We start from the raw sequence: 24,544 nt of genomic DNA on the forward strand, positions 1-24,544 counted from the left end.
CGAAAAAGTAATCAGAGCAAAGGGTGGCTATTTTGAAGAAACTAGAATATAAAACATGTTTTCAGTTATTTCACCTTTTTTGTTAAGTGCATAACTCCACATGTGTTCATTCATAGTTTTGATGCCTTCAGTGACAATCTGCAATGTAAATAGTCATGAAAATAAAGAAAATGCATTGAATGAGAAGATGGTGTGTCCAAACTTTTGGCCTTTACTGTATATATATATATATATATATATATATATATATCCTTCTCTCTGGTACAGCTGTGAAAGTGGCAGCCTTGGCATATATAAATTCATATAAGAATGGCTCGCAGACAACCTAAAAGAGCTGTTCAATAGACTCGACTCGTTCATAAACGTCACATCACTACAAGACCTGCACCCTCCTGGAACTCATGCAACTCCTGCATGTGTGTAAGAAGGAATACAGCAATGTAATTGTGCATCTCTGTTGAAGGAATCGTTCACGTGAAATCAATCTTTAGTCATATAAACACTGGGACAGAGCCGCGGTGAAGATCGACTAAGCTCGCCAGTCAATCAGTTAAAAATGAGAAATATCTGCTCATCTCTAGTTAAAACTGTGCAAAAAAATTCAACACTCTCTTCGTAATTAATAAGAATTAAGAAAAAGCCAACCCTAAAAGAAAAAAATAAACTAAAAAGTCCAATACTTTGATAACAAACAGCACCAAGAAAGGCTCAGTGCTAGCAACTAGCACAAGCAGCTCGTTTTAGTGGTGGTTCGCACCGAGCTTTGCCGTTTCCTTCGTCTCCACATCTTCGTTTTTCTTACTACCTTACTTTTCTTACTCACGTCGTGGAATGGCCGTTAAATACTTCAACTCACACGTGCTAATTCGTCAACTTGTGAAGTTCTAGAACAGGCAGCTAACATTTGCTAACATTTTACCATGAATTGATTTCAAACAAGTTGAAAAACTTATTCGGGTGTTACCATTTAGTAGTCAATTGTACGGAATATGTACTGTACTGTGCAATCTACTATTACAAGTTTCAATCAATCAATCAATCCATCAATCAATGCTAATCAATCAACTTGCGACAAGCGCAGGCGGCTAATATTAGCTAATTAGTCAACTTGCGAGGAGAGCAGGCAGTTTCCATTATCATTAACCAGAGGTGTGGACTCGAGTCACATGACTTGGACTCGAGTCAGACTCGAGTCATGAATTTGATGACTTTAGACTCGACTTGACAAAATGTAAAGAGACTTGCAACTCGACTTAGACTTTAACATCAATGACTTGTGACTTCACTTGGACTTGAGCCTTTTGACTTGACATGACTTGCTACTTTCCCCAAAACCAAAAGTTTAAAAAGTTATTTGGGAGCGCTCCGTAGCTTTCATTTTGTACGTGTCTGTATAAAAACTACGACTTGGTCAACAAAAAACGAATTGCCGGATGCAAATCACGCAGTTCGAATATTACAGACGGAGACGCAACAACTTCCAACTTCGTTCGACATTTGAAGTTGCACAAAGAAGGGTAAGTTTTGAATGTAAGCTAACGTTTATTGGCTAAGTAACATGACTTTTATTTGCTGTGTAGTTAAATCAGTGAGGCTGTAAACTCACTGCTAACGTCATAACCATAGACATCTTATGAGTAGACGCAGCATCGAGCGCTGCTGCTTACTGGCGCAGACGAGACGCGGGGCCGCCATCTTGGAGTGGTGATCCGCTCCACTCAGTGCAATTCATTTGGCAGGAGCAATGAACTGTCAGCGCATTTAATTCATTTTACCTCACTGAATACCACTCGTTTTCACGCGCTTTTTTGTCATACGTGTAGCTATGATAATGGACACATGTTTTATTATTCATAGTTTGCTTAACAGTAATAGAATATTCTTATATGCTATAAGTGACCAGACGTCCGAGATCAAAACTGGGAATATAAGCCCAGAGAAGGGGGAAAAAAACGGTCAGCTATTTTTAAGTTGAAGAAACAATATAATTACGTTATATATACATGCGTATATCCTACATAAACAATGTATGAATACATTAGATATCTATATATCTTATAGACCGTATCTCTGTTGCTGCAGCAGCAGAGAGTTTATTCTGTCTTGACACTTTGTATTGATATTTTGTATTACATTCTTCCCTTAAATGATAATGTTTACAGTGATTGTTATATATGTATTTTTTATGTATGTCGCTTTGGACAAAAGCGTCTGCCAAATACTTAAACATATATAAACACCTGAAAGTCTTTATATCAGCTAAAACCACCAATCTGTTTCACTGGATTCAGAATAAAACCAAATGCTGTCTTACCCAACAATGTTAGTATTTGAATATTGTTACTTGAAGACTTATTCCTGGTTACAATTATACTGTTAAGAAAGTATTGTCTTATATTTTGCCTAAAATGAGAATGCATCATTATCAGTGGCGGCTGGTGAATGTTGTTTTAGGTGGGGCTGAAAGTTTGTAAACCAAACCCCTGTAGGGGTGTCATCCTCCCCCAGAAGATTTGTTTGTGATTCTCACATACAAATATTGAAGATCTTTGCTCCTTCTTAACTCTGTGGTAATGTTATTTTCATAAAATACAACCAAAAGTACATTAATGTTAAATCTTACTTGTGAAAAGTAATCCCCCGATTCCTATTTTCAACAGTCCGCTCATTTGAGCAGGAAAACGCTGAACACCAGCCCGGCATCTTTGTTTCCTACCTGTCAACTGTCAGTTTAGGCTGCTCGCCGGCTCCTCATCACCACTTCAAGATGCAGTTTGCTCGCGTCACAGCAACCAATACTGCGTCTACTTATAAGATGTCTATGGTTATAACATCATTTCAAACACAGCAATATGTTGCGTCCACTGCAGTTTGCTTCCTTATTCATACTTTTTGTCAAGTGATTTTTTTAAGCAGGGTTGCATGAGGTACCTAGACTTAACGTTACGTTAGTCAATGTATCACACACAGCAACATAACGTTAGACGGCGGTCAGCAGCACCGCATATTTTAGCCACCTACAAAAAGACAAACATAGTTTGAGTTTGAGTTTGAGTTTGAGTTTATTTCGAACATGCAAGCATACAACATGATACATCACAATTTCCAGTTTCTTTTCAACATGTTCGAAAAGGAGTAGGAAGAAGCAGAGCTTATTTAATCCTACCCCTTTTCTTTACATAACAGTTGCAAAACTTTTTGTTCACTTCCTGTTCACAATTTTTTCACAATAAACTCCATAAGTAATTACAATAAAAATAAATAAATAAATAATAGTAAGAATTTAATAATAATAATTGGTGAAGTAAGTCATATTTCATATGATGAGATAAGTAAGATTACTTTAAGAATGAATGAATGGATGGATGAAATAAATTGAGAATGTTTGTCATGGTTCTTCTTCATTGTACTTTGTAAACACTTTAAGTTTGAAGAGTTTCTTGAAGTGGATCATATTAGTACATTGTTTGATTGCTTTGCTTAATCCATTCCATAATTTAATTCCACATATTGATATACTGAAGGTCTTAAGTGTTGTACGTGCAAACAAATGTTTTAAATTACGTTTTTCTCTAAGATTATATTTCTCCTCTTTTTTTGAGAAGAATTGTTGTATATTCTTGGGTAGCAGGTTATAGTTTGCTTTGTGCATAATTTTAGCTGTTTGCAAATTCACTATGTCGTGGAATTTCAGTATTTTTGATTCAATAAATAAAGGCTTTGTATGTTCTCTATATCCAACATTATGTATTATTCTAACTGATCTTTTTTGTAACACCGTTAATGAATGAAGTGTACTTTTGTAATTATTTCCCCATATTTCTACACAGTAGCTCAGATATGGTAACACTAGTGAGCAGTAGAGAATATGAAGGGATTTTTGGTCTAGAACATGTTTTGCTTTATTCATTATTGACGTGTTTCTTGCAACTTTATGTTGTATATTTTTTACGTGAGATTTCCAGTTCAATTTATCATCAATCATTATACCTAGAAATTTGGTTTCGTTTACTCTTTCAATTTCTATTCCATCTATTTGTATTTGTGTTTGACTTTCTCTTCTACTGTTACCAAATAGCATTATTTTAGTTTTACTAAGATTCAACGATAGTCTGTTTTTGTCAAACCATCTTTTTAATTTGTTAATTTCTTCTGTTATTATTTGTATTATCTCCTGTGTGTTCTCTCCTGAACAAAACGCTGTTGTATCATCCGCAAATAATACTAACTTTAAATCTTTTGTAACTTTACAAATGTCATTTATATAGAGATTGAATAATTTAGGTCCTAGTATTGATCCCTGAGGTACACCACAGGATATATTTAGCGTTGTAGACATGTGTTCGCCTAGCTTCACGTATTGTTTCCTGTTCGTTAGATAACTTCTTATCCAGTTTAAGACTAACCCTCTGATGCCATATCGTTCTAGTTTTTTTATTAAAATATTGTGATTAATTGTGTCAAATGCTTTAGTTAGATCCATAAAAACCGCTGCTGCACATTTTTTACTATCTATTGCATTGGTAATTTCTTCTGTAATTTCAATTAAAGCCATTGAAGTTGAAACATTAGCTCTGTATCCATATTGGTTCTCTTCGAGTATTCTATTTTTATTTATGAAACTTTCTAATCTGTTATTGAACAGTTTTTCAATGACAAATAAAGGTCAGTTAAAATGTATACTATATTAAGAATATGTGTACATATTGCATAGGGCCCTGACATCTAAAAAGTACAACTCTGTTCATTGTTATGTTCATGTATTTGTTATGTTTTTCATGTGTACGCACACATAAACACACATACAGTATGAGATGAGATCAATGAGATAAGGTAAGAACAGAATAGAAACTGCTGTGGAACTAGTTACAATGCAATATGCCATGGAAATACAATGTTAACACTTTTGTACAAATAAGTACAGTTGCACTTGTTTTTGCAAATGTGTTTATTCTGTAAAGGAATGAGTTAAATGTTTAAAATTGTTTAAACTATTAAAATGACTGGTTAATAGTGCTATTATGAATTGCAATGTCAGTACTATTTTTTTTCCTGCTATTTCAAATGCACTTGTTTTAATAAATAAATACAGCGGTTTAAAAGCATACACAATCTGTGTAAAAATATTAGTCTGTGGTTAAAAGGACTTGAAAGGACTCGAAACTCAAAATGCAGGACTTGTGACTTGACTTGAGACTTTCCAGTCTTGACTTTGGACTTGACTCGGGACTTGCCTGTCTTGACTCGGGACTTGACTCGAGACTTGAGGGCAAAGACTTGAGACTTACTTGTGACTTGCAAAGCAATGACTTGGTCCCACCTCTGTCATTAACTATTTCCTGCCCATCAAAAGTAATGGACTTCCATAGTCTTGGTCAAATTCCAAAAAGTAAAACATTTTGTGTTTGTTTGATTTTTAAGCGGTTTCACTGTACTGTAGTACAAAAACTAAAGTGCCACATGGTTAAGTTTCAAAATAATGTAAAACAAATGTTTGAAGTAAACAACGATACAAAAAACCCTCCAAGAAGATTCCTGAGGGCAGTGAACTTTGCCAATGTGCTATTTTGCATCACACTTACAAGGAAAACTTTGCACACTTTCACTGCAAATATATAAATACATATCTAATTTAAATGTCACAGCATGGTGGAGGGACAATTTATTAGAATCCCAACAATACATTCATGCATGGACAACTTGAGGTTAGCACATGCATGCCTATTGTGTAAAATCTACGTAATCCTATTGTTTTACAATCTTTTCTGTCATCTCTCCTAACCACAAACAATATGAACGCTGCTGGGGAAAACACAAGTGTATGCAAACAATTCCTCTTTGTATTGGTCATCAAGTTACGGTAAGAACTTCGGTTTATTAGTTGATTTGTGTATTCTACTCGGTTGCCCAACCCATGAAAAAAAAAAAAAAAAAGTTTCCCCAAAAGATTTAGTATATTAAAACATCATGTCAAACATCATTTTGGAAATTACATATTGGACCAAAGGGCAGCTTTGAGGCTCCAATCAGCAACACTCTGGTGGTACATTCTGCAAACAGTTTAGCAAAAGTCGGAAACCATTTAGTTCCACACTCAATGGCGGTCGTAAACACAAGCAGTGTTACTGAGTGGACTCACAGATACACACACACACACACACACACACGCACACACGCACACACACACACACACACACACACACACACACACACACACACACACACACACACACACACACACACACACACACACACACACACACACACACACACACACACACACACACACACAAAGGGGTTCAGTGCTGGGAAAGCGGTGTGAGGCAGCCAGGACAACAAGACGCCTTTGCACTATGGTGTGTGGGCCAGCCAGTAGTTGTGCTGGTAAAGCTAAGCAATGAGTGGTGAAAGCATTTATGTGTCAGGGCTGAATAATCAGTGATGTTGTTGCTGCTGTAATGCTTGGCAGGAGTTCCACCTTTAATAACTACATGAGGCTTCACACGTAAGCTCCAATTAGGAGGGAAATTTTCACTGCGGGAATGACTTATTATTCCTTTCGTAGCAATGCAGTTTGTTTTGTTCAGTTGTGATTTGGATGGGAGGAAACTGTGTGCATTTTTATTTCATATAAATCACAGACATAATACTCACTCAATCAATGAATTATTGATTTCACTTGTATTGTATATTGTGTGATACCTGACTGCAATCAGCAGAGGCGTCCTAATGAGTTTGCGGTCTGAAAAAAACGACATTACATCACCTCCTAGGAGTAGCAGTTTTATTTATTTATTCGCACAATATAAACAGTACAAAAGAAAACCTTACTAAAAAACATAGAGACAAGAAATGAGTAATGAGAAATACGTAATAAGAAATAAGTGCAGGTGAGAAAAGAAACCCACAAAGGGTTTATGCAAGGTTCTCTCCTAAAGCAGTAAATTAACAAACAAATTTAAACATAGTATATAAAAAATTAGACAACAACAGTTGTCCCAGCCATCCATACAACTGTGACGGCCCGGGCGCACTCCAGTGCACAGTCATCTGCACCTCCAAGCGTGTGCCGGCGCGCGCCACTCCGGCTGCAACAAGCGACTGTATTTAATCAGCAATCTGCACACCTGTCGCTGATGAGCTCCCTGGGCTTCTTAAGCCAGTGCAAACCTGAGTTCCGGGCTGGAACGTAGCGACCTGTTCCAGTACAGCAAGCGACAATCTCTATCTCTATGCACTCTCTCTCTCTCTCTGTGTTTCTCCCCCTCCTTGTTCATTTGTCTCGTGTCCCTTGTCGTCATCCAGCAGCATTCCTCCGTTCCCGCGTCACAACCGGTGTGTCTCGTCTCCCCGTATTCCTTCTCGTTCCCTGGCTGCCTCTTGGATCTCGACCTCCCACCTGGACATGGACTCTGATGCCTCGCTCCTGCCCTTGACCTCATGCCTGCCCACGGACCTCCGAGCCTGCCTTGCCCCCTTGGACTTCCGCACCTCGCTCAACACTACCGGTAACACTCAACAGCTAATCACTACACATAGTTGCACACCGCACACATTTGGATTAGTTTCACACTCCATACTTTAGTAAATATAAATAAATAGAGCTAAAACTACGTCCTGCATTCTGTGCCGTCTGTGCATTCTCCCCCCCCCAACACTGTTATGGAAACAGAGTTGCAGAACATTCTACCATCCCGGTAAACATATTAAATAAAGTAACATATCATTGGTTAATTGATTGTTCATTAGAACCAATTTGTCAACTTTTCTCGACACATGCTCTTGATTACTAATGAAGGTACTCACCTGGCTCTGATCACTAATCAGAAGGGTTCAGTCACATTCCTTTTGGCACTGGTTTGTTTGTCTGTCTAATGTTCTTGGTGTGCCTTTTGGCCTTTTTGCTCATTAAACCTCCTTTTTAGCTGTATATCGCTTCTTGTCTCTGCATCCTAGGGTCACACAAACAACATGGAACATTGTGACACTGTTTCAATGCAATTTAGAATCATGACTCGATTGCAAACCAAATAAGTATCAATACATGTTTCAATAACTGTTACAATGCTGTTTTTGAAACAATACCCTTAGTCTGTGTTTGTCCAATTATATTCCTGCCATCTCTCCCTTTCCTTTTCAGCCCAACATTCCATGGTACGGTATTTTTTATGTTAATATGCTTAACAAGAAACATTAAAAGTCATCACGCGATTACGTTGACATCATTCTTTGCTCCCTCGCTTCCTTGCTCTCTGTAAGTTTTTTCTAGATCATAAGTCATGCATCTCACCTGGACAGAAGAAGTCTGAGTAGGTGTTCTGACAAGTTGGTACACTTTGACGGCCATTTAGGACCCGAAAATGGACAGAACGACACAAAAAGACACTTGGTCCACCCACACCGTTTCTTTGTAATGAGTGAGTAGAAATCAGAGATGAAGAAAAAAAAGCAAACGTCATGATGCGTTTTTTAAATTAAAGCGCTGCGTATGCTTAAAATGATAAAAATACGTAAATATTGAATGTTGTTATAAATGTGCCCATTATTACATTACATACATACTTACATCATGTATATAAAACCTCAATTGAGGTGTTTGGATGTTTTTTTAAGGGCTATGTAGGTGGAATTGCACGGCTCCCATAGGCTCCATTGTAAGCAGACTTTTGATCGCATGTATTTAATATTTAGAATGCATTAAAAAAAATTGCATCCATCGTCATGTTTTCCATAATAATTGTGAACGATAGGCAAAATGACAAAAAAAGTGCAGTTCCCCTTTCAGTGTTCCCAAGGAAACAACACAGTTGGCCTACTGCATGCTTGGCTGGCGTTTTCATGAATGATTTAAATGGCGGCCCTTCAGTATCAAGTAGTGTTCTTAAAGATTCAAGACTTTTATTGTTATTGAACAGTGGCCTGTACAACGAAACCATTTATTATTTTGCAAAGTACCAACAGGGAAAATCCCTAACAAATTACTGCATTACCTCAGCTGTCTTCAATAAAACACGTTTGTTTCATTGCAAGGACATTTTTTTGGGACAATTCTTTAAAAAAGTGCAGATTGCCAGGGTACTAGCGCTCTTATTTCATCATTATCTTGGCTCAGATATGACTTACAGTCCATATAACCTCGCTTTGAGCAATAATTATTCCTGGAAGTGAAAGAAAGATTATTTTAAAAGTTGTATCATTATTTGGATTGAAAAGGCACCACACCAGCTTCCTATTTTGCAGTCGAATTAACGACAGAGAGAAAGATTTAAGAAAGTTTTCTGTGGTAGACACAGCTGGAAAAGGTTACATTTGTAGTGTTGCGTTAACTTCACTCCAGATGAACTTCCTTAAGGAAGCGTAGATCTATTGTGCGTCTTCTTTTTGTACAAATGTGTACTCTTCCACCACTTTTGTGAAGATGCACAATGATCTGTTTTCACCTATTGAATATATACAGCATATACACTTATAGACATGCATTGGCAGTCTGATTTAAACTTCATGGAATTCTTTAAACCCGGTACATCAACAGATGCCAGTCATTGTTTTGAGATCACACTCATGCTACCATTACAAATGTACAAATAATATGACTGTCAATATGTAGCAAAATGTAGCCAAAGCTTCAAAACAATTGTCTTAATATTTATACATAGTGCAATCGTTAAGTGTTCAATACATTGGCGTTGTTAGGCCTATTTTAGGGGGGCTCAAGCCCCCCTAAATGTTCTTAAGCCCCCCTAAATAATTTGGTGTTAAAAAAAAATAAAAATAATCCATATATATATATATTTTTTTTTTTTTTTTTTTACAAATACATGCCGACATATACATTATAAAGTGGCCCGAATATGAGTTTAAATAAATAATCATATAACCTGTCATTATTCACTCAGTTTCACCTCACTTCATAGCGTAAGGTAGTGATCCCCTTTAGTGCGTCGGTATCCAATCCATTCCACTTGTTCATATAGAAAATGCCCACATCACTCAAAATCCAGTCCGCATTTTTTCTGCGACCTTGCTTGTGGTCCTTGGACTTGTTCATTTAGAAAATGCCCACATCACTCAAAATCCAGTCCGCATTTTCTCTGCAACCTTGCTTGCGGTCCTGCAGGTGTACGAAGCACATTAACACACAGCACTGCAGAACAAGAACCTTGCGTCTGCAATTGTAAATAATTTATTTTTTAAGTTTTGTGTTTCTTGTAGAATCTATATAAAGTAATATACATTAGCCTATTGTTAAAATAATGAAAAAAACATAATTAAATATATTTGTTTTATTGTATTGTTACATTAATAGCTGTTGTATTATTATAGGATGGCTTGTTAAACATTTCATAGGATTTTCAGAGGGTGGAAAAACCAAGACATTTAATATAAAATATAAAATGAATAAATACATAAAACAAAACAAAAAAAAAATGGTTAAAAGCCATCGTCCCAGGGAGCATTTAATTTCGTCTGGTGCATTTTTTTTACCGTCCCCGGGACGACGGGACTACGTTAATATCAAGCCCTGGAAGTTGCATTTTATTGTTTGCATTATTTGTTTCAGCATTGCACTTTGAAGATGGTCCCTCAGCTCTTTGACAGCGTTGGCTCTTTTTCCGATCAGCAGACGGACTAAGTCTTTCTTATTTACAGTATATATAAAAGTTTGTCATTTCTATTCAGACTTCCATATATATTTAATTTCCTTAACGGCTTGCCGTAATATATATATATATATATAAATATATTATATGCAGGCTAAATTATCCCGATCCAGATATTACATCTAATTCAAGTAATTAAGTAATATTTCCAGGGCTTGAATTCACAACCATTTTAGTCACATATGTGCTCAAAATGTAATCTGTGCAAATTCAAAATATTTGGGAACAAACAATTATTGTATTGTGAGCGAAAGTGGTGGCGTTAGCCTCTATGTTGTGAATGAATAACATAGAGGCTAATGCCATGACTTTCATTGTGTTTCAGTGTATCTTGAAGGATCATGCAAAGTCATTGTTTCTTGTTGATGCTGTAAACAAAATGTCACTGTGCAAACCCATGTTTGTTGTTGTACTGAACGCAGATTGAAAATAAACTCACTGAAATAATAATAATAACAATGATTAATTTTTAAGTCTTTGTTAGCCGTTTGTGAAGTTTTGTGCTTGTGCGCTACGTTCGCTCGCATCCTGTGCAACTCCTGGGGGCTAAGCCCCCCCCACCCCCTGTCCTTAAAAGCTAGTGACGCCCCTGGTTCAATATGTACAGTATGTGGTGTTATTATAATTTACTGCTTTTTTTTAATCATAAAATTAAAAATGAATAAATAAGAAAATACATTTACAAAATATGTATTACTCTGAGTCATTACCCAGTTTTTCATTGCCTTTTTAAAATTACGTTTTACTTTTGTTACTGTATGTAAAAGCTGTACCGCAGCCCCAGAATTTCCTCATTGTGGAAAAAATGAAGTCCATCCTATCTTACCGTAACTCAGGGGTGTCAAACTCATTTTAGCTCAGGGGCCACATGGAGGAACATCTGTGCACACGCGAGCCGCACTATTAAAATCATGGCATTAAAACTAAAAAAAGAAGACAACTTCAGATTGTTTTCTTTGTCTTACTTTGGCCAAAAATAGAATAAAAACATTCTGAAAATATTACAATAAAAATATAGAAAACAATTCCGGCAGCGGTAAAGTTTAGATCTATGAAGGAAAGAAGAAAGTGAATAAATGTTTATAACTGAATACATTTGCATATGCATAAAAATGTGTTTTCTTTTTTCTTTTTCTTTTTTAAATGAATTAATGTTTATGACAACCTTTTTCCAAAACACAATAAAGATTGTGAGATATAACAGGATGATGCATACATTTATCATTTGTTTTCAAAACGGTTACAAAAAAGTGGGACCCCAAAAATTTACTGTGGGACCCCATTTTTATGACTTGATGGGGTTTGAAAATTCCTAGCACCAACACTGATGGAGTATTGGTGCGTGCAAAACAGCAGCAGGCGTCTGTGGCCTGCGGGCCTGTTCTAATACTAATCAAATATCATCCCAGGGGCTATGGATAATTTATTCACGGGCAGATCCAGCCCGCGGGCCTTGACTTTGATACCCCAGTTGTAACTTATCAACAAAGGTTAATGTTACGTACGGCGAGGGAAGGAGACGACACAACGGCAGGAATCAGTTCAACAGGTTTATTGAACTAGATGATGTACTGGGGTGTGTATGCTACTAATAATGTATGGTGCAAGACGATGTGAAGAATTAACAATGTAAATGATACCAGAGGGTGTTGTTCGTGCGTTTTGGATGAATCGTTCGAAAGTCCAGAGGGGCAAGCCAATAAGGATGTCCGTGGGCAAGCGAGTGGTCCGTGTCCGAGCGGGGGTCGAGGGAAGCAGTCCAAAATCCGGCGGGAAGTCTGAAAATGCGAGGCGCACAGCTCGATCAGTGGAGACGGAGGGAATACTGCGGGGTACAAAAAAGACATATAAGACACGGGCAGAGGGAAAGCACAAAGAGCAGGTGCGAGGAGGGAAGCCAGAGACGTGATGCTTACTACGGGGGGTGAACTACGTTCCGGCACTGGATCTTCGGGTCCGCTGGTCTTTCTGTTGTCTGCCCTCATCAGATCCAGGTTCGCGGATTAATGTTTGCCTGAAGCCGTGCAGGCACGTGGCCGCGATGCGGGAAGAGTGAGCAGGGGTGTGTCCTGGGGTGCTCCTAGCGGAGCTACCGGAGGCGCTTGCTGCAGATGGACTGAGGGATTGCGCATGCGCCGTGACAGTTAAAATATGAACAGTCAATCAAATGGGGTGCGGAAAAAATTATATATATATTTTTTTAATTATATCTCAAGTAAACCACATTTACTAATGTTAAACAGGTGCATATGTCAATCCGTGTTAAAAAGTTCACTAAAACAAAGTAAAGAGGAAAAGAGACTCTTGCATCAAGTTAGTGTTAGCTGCAGGAAATGAGCCAATCAGATTTGATGGGTTTCCCTTTTGGCCAATCAATGAATCCGGTGATCTTAGAAACAAGTCCATGTCACGTCTTAATATCACTTCCTGTTATTGTTTTCTCTAGTTGTATAACGTCATGTGACTTCTTCCCAGAAGTGAAAACCAGTCAAAATGGCTGTTGTACAGCAATCTGAGTATGCAAGAGGCTTAAATCGTCCTGCAAAAGGCAGATATGAGCAAAAATTCAATCTATGCAAAGGAATAGAGCCATACTCTTTATCAAAAAAAGATTTGTCAAGTAATATCAAAGATTATCCGGTGGTCGCGTTCGCAAACATATCGAACTATTGTGCTCCAGACGGCATTCTACGCGACAAAACAGATGGAAGCTTGGATTTGCATGGAAATCTACAATTTCTTTGTGTGTGGCTGGGCAAAGGAAATTGGTAGCACGACTGTCCTGGATATACATCGTTTGTATCAAAAATAATACTTAGATAGATAATAGATCGGAACTAGAGAATACCTAAATGGAAAACACTAAACGTTAAAAGTAGATCCAACAAACCTTAAACAAAGTGGTCACAGCAAACTCGTGCATTCTTCAACTCTGCTCCCTTGTACTGCAGTGCGTGTCAATTTTCCCGGGCCCCAATGAGCTTCTAAAGCCTGGTCCATCGAAAGCCATTGACTTACCTGTGCTCTATCAATACTTGTTATGATAGAAGGATTGCAAAAACAACAGTTTAACGTGCAGCCTGATGAAGCCAAACAAATTTGTCTGGGACAAAAGGAAACTGAAAAAAAATCCAAATAATGATCCAACAAGAAAACCTGGAAAACACACTAGGACACATAAGGAAAAGCGAGAAAACAATCCAGCTACTGAAGAGGGAAAGCAGGGCGGGGATTAAGTCACATGAATGGCATGAAGGATGTGCTTTTGATCAAAAAGCAAGGGACACATTGCGGAAACACATTTTTGATTAAAGGAATACTGCAGTATACACTACATATATAATGCAATAAATGTATATTATTAATACAATCATAATGTACTAGTTGGTGGATGGACTTTTAGTCATATCAGCGAGCTCACCCCACAAATCATACTAAAGGGAGGCAATATCACATCTGGGAACGTTGATTATTCCTGGCAAACTGCGGACTTGGGAGTTAAAAAACTGTATTTATGGAATGTCATTGTCCATAACAACATATAAACTGATTGCATGTGGGACAAGCAGCTTACAGCTGCACACAGAATATATAAAAGGTTATGGAAGCTACTGTATTTAGAATAGAATAGAAAGTACTTTATTGATCCCTGCGGGAAATTCAGCACCACAGTTCGCTCGCAATAAACAATAAACACTTAGGTATTTTTTACATGTGAATAATATAAATACAGTCTATTATACAGCATTATTCACATGTGAATAATATAAATACAGTCTATTATACAGCATTATTCACATGTGAATAATATAAATACAGTCTATTATACATTTAAGTGCAGTCAAAAGGAACATATGCATTATACAGTCTGATGGCTGTCGGTATGAAGGACTTCCTGTGTCGTTTCCTGTTGCATTTTGGGATTAATTTTCATATTAATCATGTCCAAAACAATATACATTGATTTATAATTTACTTTCTGCGTATGTCTGCAAGATGTTTGTAAGTGAAGGCCTTCCCAGATTGCAAATGAAAACTCTCACCACCCTCTCCAACTCTCTCCAAAACCGAATCTGTCTTTTAAAATGTACACTGTTTAAATAAACATCTTGAATGAACGACATCGCTATTTTTGTTCCTAGGCACAGTCAAAAAAAAACTTTATAAACAGTATATAGATTCACCTGGTCACAACATTAGGTACACCTGCTCACTCTCTAATTGATACAGAGCTGCATAAAAAATGTCAGTGTTATTGTGCGCATGATAAGATTAGATGGAAATAATACGTTATCCTACCTTTTCTTGCGTTTACTCAAAGCAAGACATAAAGTCGTTGTGACCGACTCTGGCTGTCGTCCGGGTTCGTAGGACCACCAAGGAATGACATTGTCGTGAGCAGTTTTGACTTCTTTATTATTTCAATAAGAAAGTCTCTTGCCGGATTGCTTTTCAGCCCTGCCGTTCCCTGCTCGCTCTTCCTCCCCGCTTTTCAGCCGCGTGCGTCGTCGTCTTCCTCGCGCTCTCTTTCGCTCTCGCTCTGCATCCGTCTCTCTCTGGCTCCTGTTTCTCTCTCCGTCTCTCTTTGCATGGGTTGCTGGCTCTCCACCTCCTTCCTCCCCGTCGTTCTCTGCTGCTCCCCTTTTATTTAGTGAGAGGAGATTATTCAGTTGTGCCCAGCCGGGCGATCCACTCACCTGACGTTCATTACGGCGCCCCCGGCCTCGCTGCTCGCTCGCCGTCCTCGCCTCCTCGCCGCCATCTTGGAGCGGGCTCCGGTGTGCCCTGCTTCTCTGTTGGACTGCCGGCCACGCCACCTCACCGCCATCTCGGAGTCGGTCCCGGCGGGACACACCTCGCTGTCGGTCTGCCGGCCCCGCCTCCCCACAGTCGTTTTTCGAGTTTAACGGCAAATCCAATTTCGTACTGGTCCGTCTTAACAAAACAGTTAGGAGCTCCTACCACTCTGGCTGAGAGCTTATGCTTAATGTCCAAATAAGTACGTCCACCTCACTGTGACGTCACAACGTAGCTGATCTTTAAAAAAGGCGACATAACACCGCTGGGCAGAGGCATCCAAAACGGCAAGCAACATCACACCCAAATACAAGAATTGTATGATTTATTTATTTTAATTTTTTCTTCTTTTTTAATTTTTATTAATCAATCCAACAAAACAATACACAATAATACCATTATAATACAATTCCAATTCCAAAACCAAACATTCCAGCAATATTCAGAATAGCAATCAACAGAGCAATTGAGAGGACACACAAACATGACACAAAACAATCCAAAAGTAGTCAAACAAAAATGAATAATATCAACAACAGTATCAATATTAATAAGAATTCCAACATAGCAGTGATTAGGAATCCCTCATTGACATTATCATCACAGCCATTAATAAAAAATAAAAACAATATTTGAAAAATGAACAATAGTGTCACAGTGGCTTACACTTACATCGCATCTCATAAGCTTGACAACACATTGTGTCCAATATTTTACACAAAGATAAAAAAAGTCATATTTTAAGTTAATCTAATAGTTAAAACTAATTTAAATAATGGATCCCATATAGTCATATTCCAATATATGACTCATTATTATCTAAACTAAATGCAGTTTTTTCTACTGATATCATCTCCATAGCTTGTGTGTACCAGTCAGTATGAGTTGGACTATCAACATCTATCCATTTTTTTAATATTACCCTTTTTGTTATGATGCTTATTGAAAGAAATGCATGTTTACTCTTTGATGACACGTTACTAAATTGATGTAGATCCCCAAGAATACACGTTTGCAGTGTTATTGGGATGTTTATATTTATGAATATGATTGCTTCTTTTGTTGTTTCCAACCATAACTCTTTTATCCTCTGACATTACCACAATAAATGAACAAGATTTCATTCAGCTGCCCGACACTTCATACATAACTTGCTATCTACTACACCAATTTTAAACAGCTGAGAAGATGTAAAATACAATCTATTCAAGATCTTAAATTGACTCAGTTTATTTTTAATGCTTCTAAAGGGCTCATTGGCATTTTTCCAAATATAATTTCATGATATGTCTCTTTCATCTAAAATGTTTAAGTCCATCATCCATCCGAACACATGCATCATTTGCATTTGTAATATGATAATTTATTATTCCATAAAATATTTTAATTAATTTCTTAATTGTACCTTGATTAAAAATTGCTTCTTCCAGTTCATGGCTATTTAAATACATACTTTCAGAGAATATGCGTTTGTTTTTATGATTTGACGCTGTGGCATTGTTTAACACAAATATCCAACATTGTAACAACATTTATAAGTCAGACTAGACGAAAATCATTATTGGTAAACTTTAGGATTGATTTCAAGTCACGCCGGCCATTTTATATTCCAAAAAGGCAACCAGTCATCACAGAAATATTTAACAAGGTTTATGGAGTGCGAGGTGGTCTCTTCCCGCTGAACCCAAAATGGTTGTACAATAACGGGGTGTGGTTTTCACAGGGTGTGAAAGTGGTGACTAAACCTACCGCTGATCTTTCGCGTCTCTAAACCAAACCAGGAGTAGAACTGTGATGACAAACTAAATATTCGTTGCGTGAATCATTGGATTCTCTGTGGTGGAGTACAGTATCTTTCACACAGAGAGGCCATCATCTCTCTGCTCTGCCTGGCTGCTGTACCAGCACAACCACAAATTTGGGCGCAGGTTCATACACCTTGTTTTCTATTAGGGTGTAACAGTAATCCCTAAAGACTGCAATATAGAGAACAAGTTTAATATTGGTTATAATTTAGTTAATTCAATTTGGGGTGTTGGGTAAAATTTGTATGGGAACAAAACAGTATGTCAGTCTCATCTTTCATACTGGAAAGTTGAATCCTTTACAGTACATAATAGAAAAGGGCATCTGTAGTATTGGAAGTAGAGTCTATTTTTCTTTCTTTTTTTTCATTTAATTCTAGAAAAGGCTGAACTTGTTGTTTTACGAGTGACCTTTCATGTAAATTTTTTCACCTGCACTGTCACCTTATGTGTTTGGTGTGTTACGAGGTCATTAAAAGTGTTTGAATAGTCATTTTCAATATTGCACGGTGGCATAGTGGTTATAGCATGTTGGTCACGCAGTCAGGAGATTGAGGGTATGCATCTTTGCTTGGGCATCTCTGTGTGGACTTTGCTCGTTCTCTGATTGTGTGCGTGCTGTGTGTGTGTGTGCGTGTTGTGTGTGTGTGTGTGTGTGTGTGTGTGTGTGTGTGTGTGTGTGTGTGTGTGTGTGTGCGTTTTCCTCGGGTACTTGGCTTCCTCCCACATTCCTAAACCACGCATGCTATTTTAGGGTGATTGGAGACTCTGTGATTGTCCATAGCTGTGAATGGCTGTTAGTCTGCTGTATGTACAGTATATCCGTTTTTTGCTGACGACTAGTTCACCTGAATTTTGCTGGGATAGGCTGCAGCTTACTCGTGGCTCTGATAGGATAAGCAGTATAGAAAATGGGTAGACTGTTTTTTTTTGCTTTTCAAAATACACTAAAACCTCCAAGTTCCAGAAATATGGTCAGCTTTTTATTCATGTGAGGTTTGTCATGGTCTTGCTTGTTTTTATCCCCAAATGTTTTTGTTTTTTTAATGTTTTGCACAACACATTTGTGGAAATAAATTAAGGCCAACAGTTTGTACTTGGGAAAAAAAACTGTGAAAATGAAAAATCCAGTTTTGATGTTGAATTTTGAAGTATACATCAGTGTATTCAAAATAAAAATAAATGCACACATTTTTTGAGGCCGAATATATTTATGATTCACTCTGGGAATTATTGGGATGCAATTATTCATTTATATTTTTCACTCTCTTATGTTTTGAAATTTAAGATTCTGTTTTTCTAAGATTAAAATATTTTTGTTTTTACAGTTTCAAACTACAATGTTGCTAAAAATAGCGAATTTGGAAACACTGCTTTTACTCATTGTAGTCTTAAAATACACAACTATGATGCATCCATCCATCCATCTTCTTCCGCTTATCCGAGGTCGGGTCCCTAGGGAGGCGTTCGGGTGGCATCCTGACCAGATGCCCGAACCACCTCATCTGGCTCCTCTCGATGTGGAGGAGCAGCGGCTTTACTTTGAGCTCCCCCCGGATGGCAGAGCTTCTCACCCTATCTCTAAGGGAGAGCCCCGCCACCCGGCGGAGGAAACTCATTTCGGCCGCTTGTACCCGTGATCTTGTCCTTTCGGTCATAACCCAAAGCTCATGACCATAGGTGAGGATGGGAACGTAAATCGACCGGTAAATTGAGAGCTTTGCCTTCCGGCTCAGCTCCTTCTTAACCACAACGGATCGATACAGCGTCCGCATTACTGAAGACGCCGCACCGATCCGCCTGTCGATCTCACGATCCACTCTTCCCTCACTCGTGAACAAGACTCCAAGGTACTTGAACTCCTCCACTTGGGGCAGGGTCTCTTCCACAACCCGGAGATGGCACTCCACCCTTTTCCGGGCGAGAACCATGGACTCGGACTTGGAGGTGCTGATTCTCATCCCAGTCGCTTCACACTCAGCTGCGAACCGATCCAGTGAGAGCTGAAGATCCTGGCCAGATGAAGCCACCAGGACCACATCATCTGCAAAAAGCAGAGACCTAATCCTGCAGCCACCAAACCAGATCCCCTCAACGCCTTGACTGCGCCTAGAAATTATGTCCATAAAAGTTATGAACAGAATCGGTGACAAAGGGCAGCCTTGGCGCAGTCCAACCCTCACTGGAAACGTGTCCGACTTACTGCCGGCAATGCGGACCAAACTCTGGCACTGATCATACAGGGAGCAGACCGCCACAATCAGACAGTCCGATACCCCATACTCTCTGAGCACTCCCCACAGGACTTCCCGAGGGACACAGTCAAATGCCTTCTCCAAGTCCACAAAACACATGTAGACTGGTTGGGCAAACTCCCATGCACCCTCAAGGACCCTGCCGAGAGTATAGAGCTGGTCCACAGTTCCACGACCAGGACGAAAACCACACTGTTCCTCCTGAATCCGAGGTTCGACTATCCGGCGTAGCCTCCTATCCAGCACACCTGAATAGACCTTACCGGGAAGTCTGAGGAGTGTGATCCCACGATAGTTAGAACACACCCTCCGGTTCCCCTTCTTAAAGAGAGGAACCACCACCCCGGTCTGCCAATCCAGAGGTACCGCCCCCGATGTCCACGCGATGCTGCAGAGTCTTGTCAACCAAGACAGCCCCACAGCATCCAGAGCCTTAAGGAACTCCGGGCGGATCTCATCCACCCCCGGGGCCTTGCCACCGAGGAGCTTTTTAACTACCTCAGCAACCTCAGCCCCAGAAATAGGAGAGCCCACCACAGATTCCCCAGGCACTGCTTCCTCATAGGAAGACGTGTTGGTGGGATTGAGGAGGTCTTCGAAGTATTCCCTCCACCGATCCACAACATCCGCAGTCGAGGTCAGCAGAACACCATCCTCACCATAAACGGTGTTGATAGTGCACTGCTTCCCCTTCCTGAGGCGGCGGATGGTGGTCCAGAATCGCTTCGAAGCCGTCCGGAAGTCGTTTTCCATGGCTTCCCCGAACTCCTCCCATGTCCGAGTTTTTGCCTCCGTGACCGCTGAGGCTGCACACCGCTTGACCTGTCGGTACCTGTCCGCTGCCTCAGGAGTCCTATGAGCCAAAAGAACCCGATAGGACTCCTTCTTCAGCTTGACGGCATCCCTCACTGCCGGTGTCCACCAACGGGTTCTAGGATTACCGCCACGACAGGCACCAACTACCTTGCGGCCACAGCTCCAATCAGCCGCCTCGACAATAGAGGCGCGGAACATGGTCCATTCGGACTCAATGTCCAGCACCTCCCTCGTGACATGTTCAAAGCTCGAAGACCTCAATGAAAGATAAAAACAAAGGACCCAGATTTCCCTCGCCCGGACGCGGGTCACCGGGGCCCCCCTCTGGAGCCAGGCCCGGAGGTGGGGCACGATGGCGAGCGCCTGGTGGCCGGGCCTGTCCCCATGGGGGACAGCCCGAAGAGGCAACGTGGGTCCCCCCTCCAATGGGCTCACCACCCAGAGCAGGGGTCATAGAGGTCGGGTGCGAAGTGAGCTGGGCGGCAGCCGAAGGCAGGGCACTTGGCGGTCCGATCCTCGGCTACAGAAGCTAGCTCTTGGGACGTGGAACGTCACCTTGCTGGGGGGGGAAGGAGCCTGAGCTAGTGCGCGAGGTGGAGAAGTTCCGGCTAGACATAGTCGGACTCACTTCGACGCACAGCAAGGGCTCTGGAACCAGTTCTCTCGAGAGGGGCTGGACTCTCTTCCACTCTGGTGTTGCCAGCAGTGAGAGGCGACGGCTGGGGTGGCAATTCTTGCTCAGAGCCTGCATGTTGGAGTTCAACCCGGTGGACGAGAGGGTAGCTTCCCTCCGCCTTCGGGTGGGGGAACGGGTCCTGACTGTGGTTTGCGCTTATGCGCCAAACCGCAGCTCAGAGTACCCACCCTTTTTGGATTCGCTCGAGGGAGTACTTGAGAGTGCTCCCCCGGGTGATTCCCTCGTTCTACTGGGGGACTTCAACGCTCATGTTGGCAGCGACAGTGAAACCTGGAGAGGCGTGATTGGGAAGAATGGCCACCCGGATCTGAACCCGAGCGGTGTTTTGTTATTGGACTTTTGTGCCCGTCACAGATTGTCCATAACAAACACCATGTTCAAACATAAGGGTGTCCATATGTGCACTTGGCACCAGGACACCCTAGGCCGCAGTTCCATGATCGACTTTGTAGTTGTGTCGTCGGATTTGGGACCTCATGTTTTGGACACTCGGGTGAAGAGAGGGGCGGAGCTTTCTACCAATCACCACCTGGTGGTAAGTTGGCTGCGATGGTGGGGGAGGATGCCGGACAGACCTGGCAGGCCCAAACGCATTGTGAGGGTTTGCTGGGAACGTCTGGCAGAGTCTCCTGTCAGAGAGAGTTTCAATTCCCACCTCCGGAAGATGATGCATCCAAAGGTGGCTAAATAAAGTGGTAAAAGTTAACCTTGCTATGAGATGACAGTTTTGACCTTGATCGCTATTTTCTTGTGTTTTGTATCATTTTCGGTCCAAGTACTCTTATTTTGTTCTACTTCCTGTTGGATTCCTTGTTTTTGCTGCACCTTCACTTTCTGCTCTGCTTACTGCCAGAACACCTGTTTTTTATTAGTTAATTTAGCCTATTTAGTTTCACCTGTTGCTACTGAATCCTTTTGCTTTGTACCTTGAAAATTTGTCTTCTGCGCACTTCCATGCTGCACGAGATATGTTCTGCACTTCCTGTGTTTTTCAATTAAATCAAAGCAAATACAACTTTATTTATGTAGAACTTTGCATGCACAGGCAAGTGGCAAACACAAAGTGCTGTACCAAAAAAAAAAACAATAATAAAAGAAGAGACAAACACACACACACGCACACACACACACACACACACACACACACACACACACACACACACACACACACACACACACACACACACACACACACACACACACACACACACACACACACTGCACTATTGACAATAACAAAACAAAAACAAAACATGGAATGGCACTGAGGATTTGAGGAAAAACGCCACCTTTGAGGCGGGCGGCCACAATGAAGAACAACTAAAATTAACGCCATTTAAAAAAATATTTAATATAAACCATATGATAAAATATATGTAAAAATGTACATATAAATAATATAAATATTACATTAATAAGTTAATAAAAACATAACATTGAGAGAATGATAATAGAACTATTAATGCTTAAGATAGAAAACAACACAATAAAATGATAAAAAAAACAGATGCTTAGTTAAAAGCCTGACTAAAAAGGTGTCTTTTGCTTTTTTTAAATTTTATTTCAATGCTCTCTACAGTCCTGAGGCTCTCTGGCAAGCTGTTCCACAGGTGGGGGCCGTAATGGCTAAATGCCGCCTCACCATAGCACGAAAATAAAGTAAATACGTACAACGTCAACATAAGAATGTAACAAACACTTGGCGAAGTGCAATAAAACAAAATAACTTAAACATGCAAAAAGTGTTGACTTTCTAACAAAATATTATTTTTCAAATAAATAATCTCAGACATGGTCCTGTGGTTTGGGACCTCTGGTGTAGTCCCATAAAATGTTGGGTTGAAATGTTTTCGTTCCTATGTTCCCTGACGATGACGTGATCAAGGACGCCCCCTATCTTTTTGGCTAAACTGTCTGTTATGATTTTACGACCCTCAGTTGAAGTATGAATATGAAAAAACATATATATTTTAACTGAAAATAAAAATGTCAAACTGAAAAAGAAACATTTGAACCTGTAAAAAATAATATATAATTTTTTGTCATTAATAAGTGTACCCTGGACAGATCATTTTAAAGTTTTTAATACAATGACTGGAAAATGAATTTGCTTTAATGAAATGTTCTTAAACCTTTTGCCTTTTGAAACAGCTCAACACGAAAAGGATATAAACATGTTGTTAAAGAGAATACAAAAAATAGTTGCAGATTTTGTAGGAATACAGAATTTGTAATACTGCTTTAGGAGCACTTGCATTTGGAGGTGAGGAGCTACACTTCCATGTTTAGATATCCGTTTCATGCATTAATAACACAAAATGTTATGATCACACGTCACTGCTTCAGTAGAGAGCACATGCTGGGAAGCTGTGCTCTCTCCATGACTGATTGGTTTGTGATCCTGTCCCTCCAGGTGATGCTCAGTAGACGCCTAAGGCAGCGAAGATGGAAGATGTTTAGCCGCTGCTCTTGGTGGGAGTAGAGTACAGGCTCTGTACACCTGCACCTTAGTGTGGATAGTGAGCTTGCTGTTTTCCCATACTCTCGCTGTAAGCTTCCCAAAAGTTGAGGCAGCTTTTCCGATGCGGCCACTGAGTTCGGCATCAAGTGACAGGTTGTTGGTGATGGTGGAACCGAGGTAGGTGAAGGTGTTTATGACTTCCAGGGTGAAGTTGTTCATGGTGATACAGGGGAGCGGGGGGTTCGATTCCCTGTCCCATCGTCTTGGTTTTGCTCAGACTGATGGTCAGGTTGAAGTCCCGACAGGCTTTGGTGAACTGGTCCATTAGGGTTTGCAGGTGCTCCTGGGAGTGTGCCAGCACTGCTGCGTCGTCAGCAAACAGCATGTCCCAGATGACAAGTGGCCTGACCTTTGTTTTGGCTTTCAGACGGGCAAGGTTGAATAGTTTACCGTCTGTCCTTGTGTGAAGGTAGATTCCTTCAGTTGCTGTACCAAATGCTTGGCGCAGGAGGAGGGAAAAGAAGATCCCAAACAGGGTGGGCGCCAGCACGCATCCCTGCTTGACACCACATCAGATTTTGAAGGGGTCTGATGTGGACCCATCGAACTGGATGGTGCCATGCATGTCGGTGTGGAAGGACTGGAGGATGCAAAGGAGTTTGGGGGGACAGCCTATTGGTTCAACCAACTGAAAGAGGCCACTCCTGCTCACAAGGTCGAAAGCTTTCGTTACGTCACTAAATGCCATGTAGAGTTGTTTTCTCTGCTCCCTACACTTCTCCTGCAGCTGTCTCAGTGAGAAAATCATGTCAGTGGTAGACCTTCCTGCTCTGAACCCTGCCTGCGATTCTGGTTATATTTTCTCAGCGAGAACCTGGAGTCTTTTCAGTGCAACTCTGGCAAAGAGTTTACCAGTAGTGCTGAGTAGAGAGATACCACGGTAGTTGTTACAATCACTCCTGTCTCCCTTATTCTTGTACAGGGTTATGATGGTAGCATCCCTCATGTCCTGTGGGACAGCACCTTCACTCCAGCACAGACAGAGGAGCTTG

Source organism: Entelurus aequoreus, linkage group LG11, assembly GCF_033978785.1.
Source record: "Entelurus aequoreus isolate RoL-2023_Sb linkage group LG11, RoL_Eaeq_v1.1, whole genome shotgun sequence".
Taxonomy (NCBI): Eukaryota; Metazoa; Chordata; class Actinopteri; order Syngnathiformes; family Syngnathidae; genus Entelurus; species Entelurus aequoreus.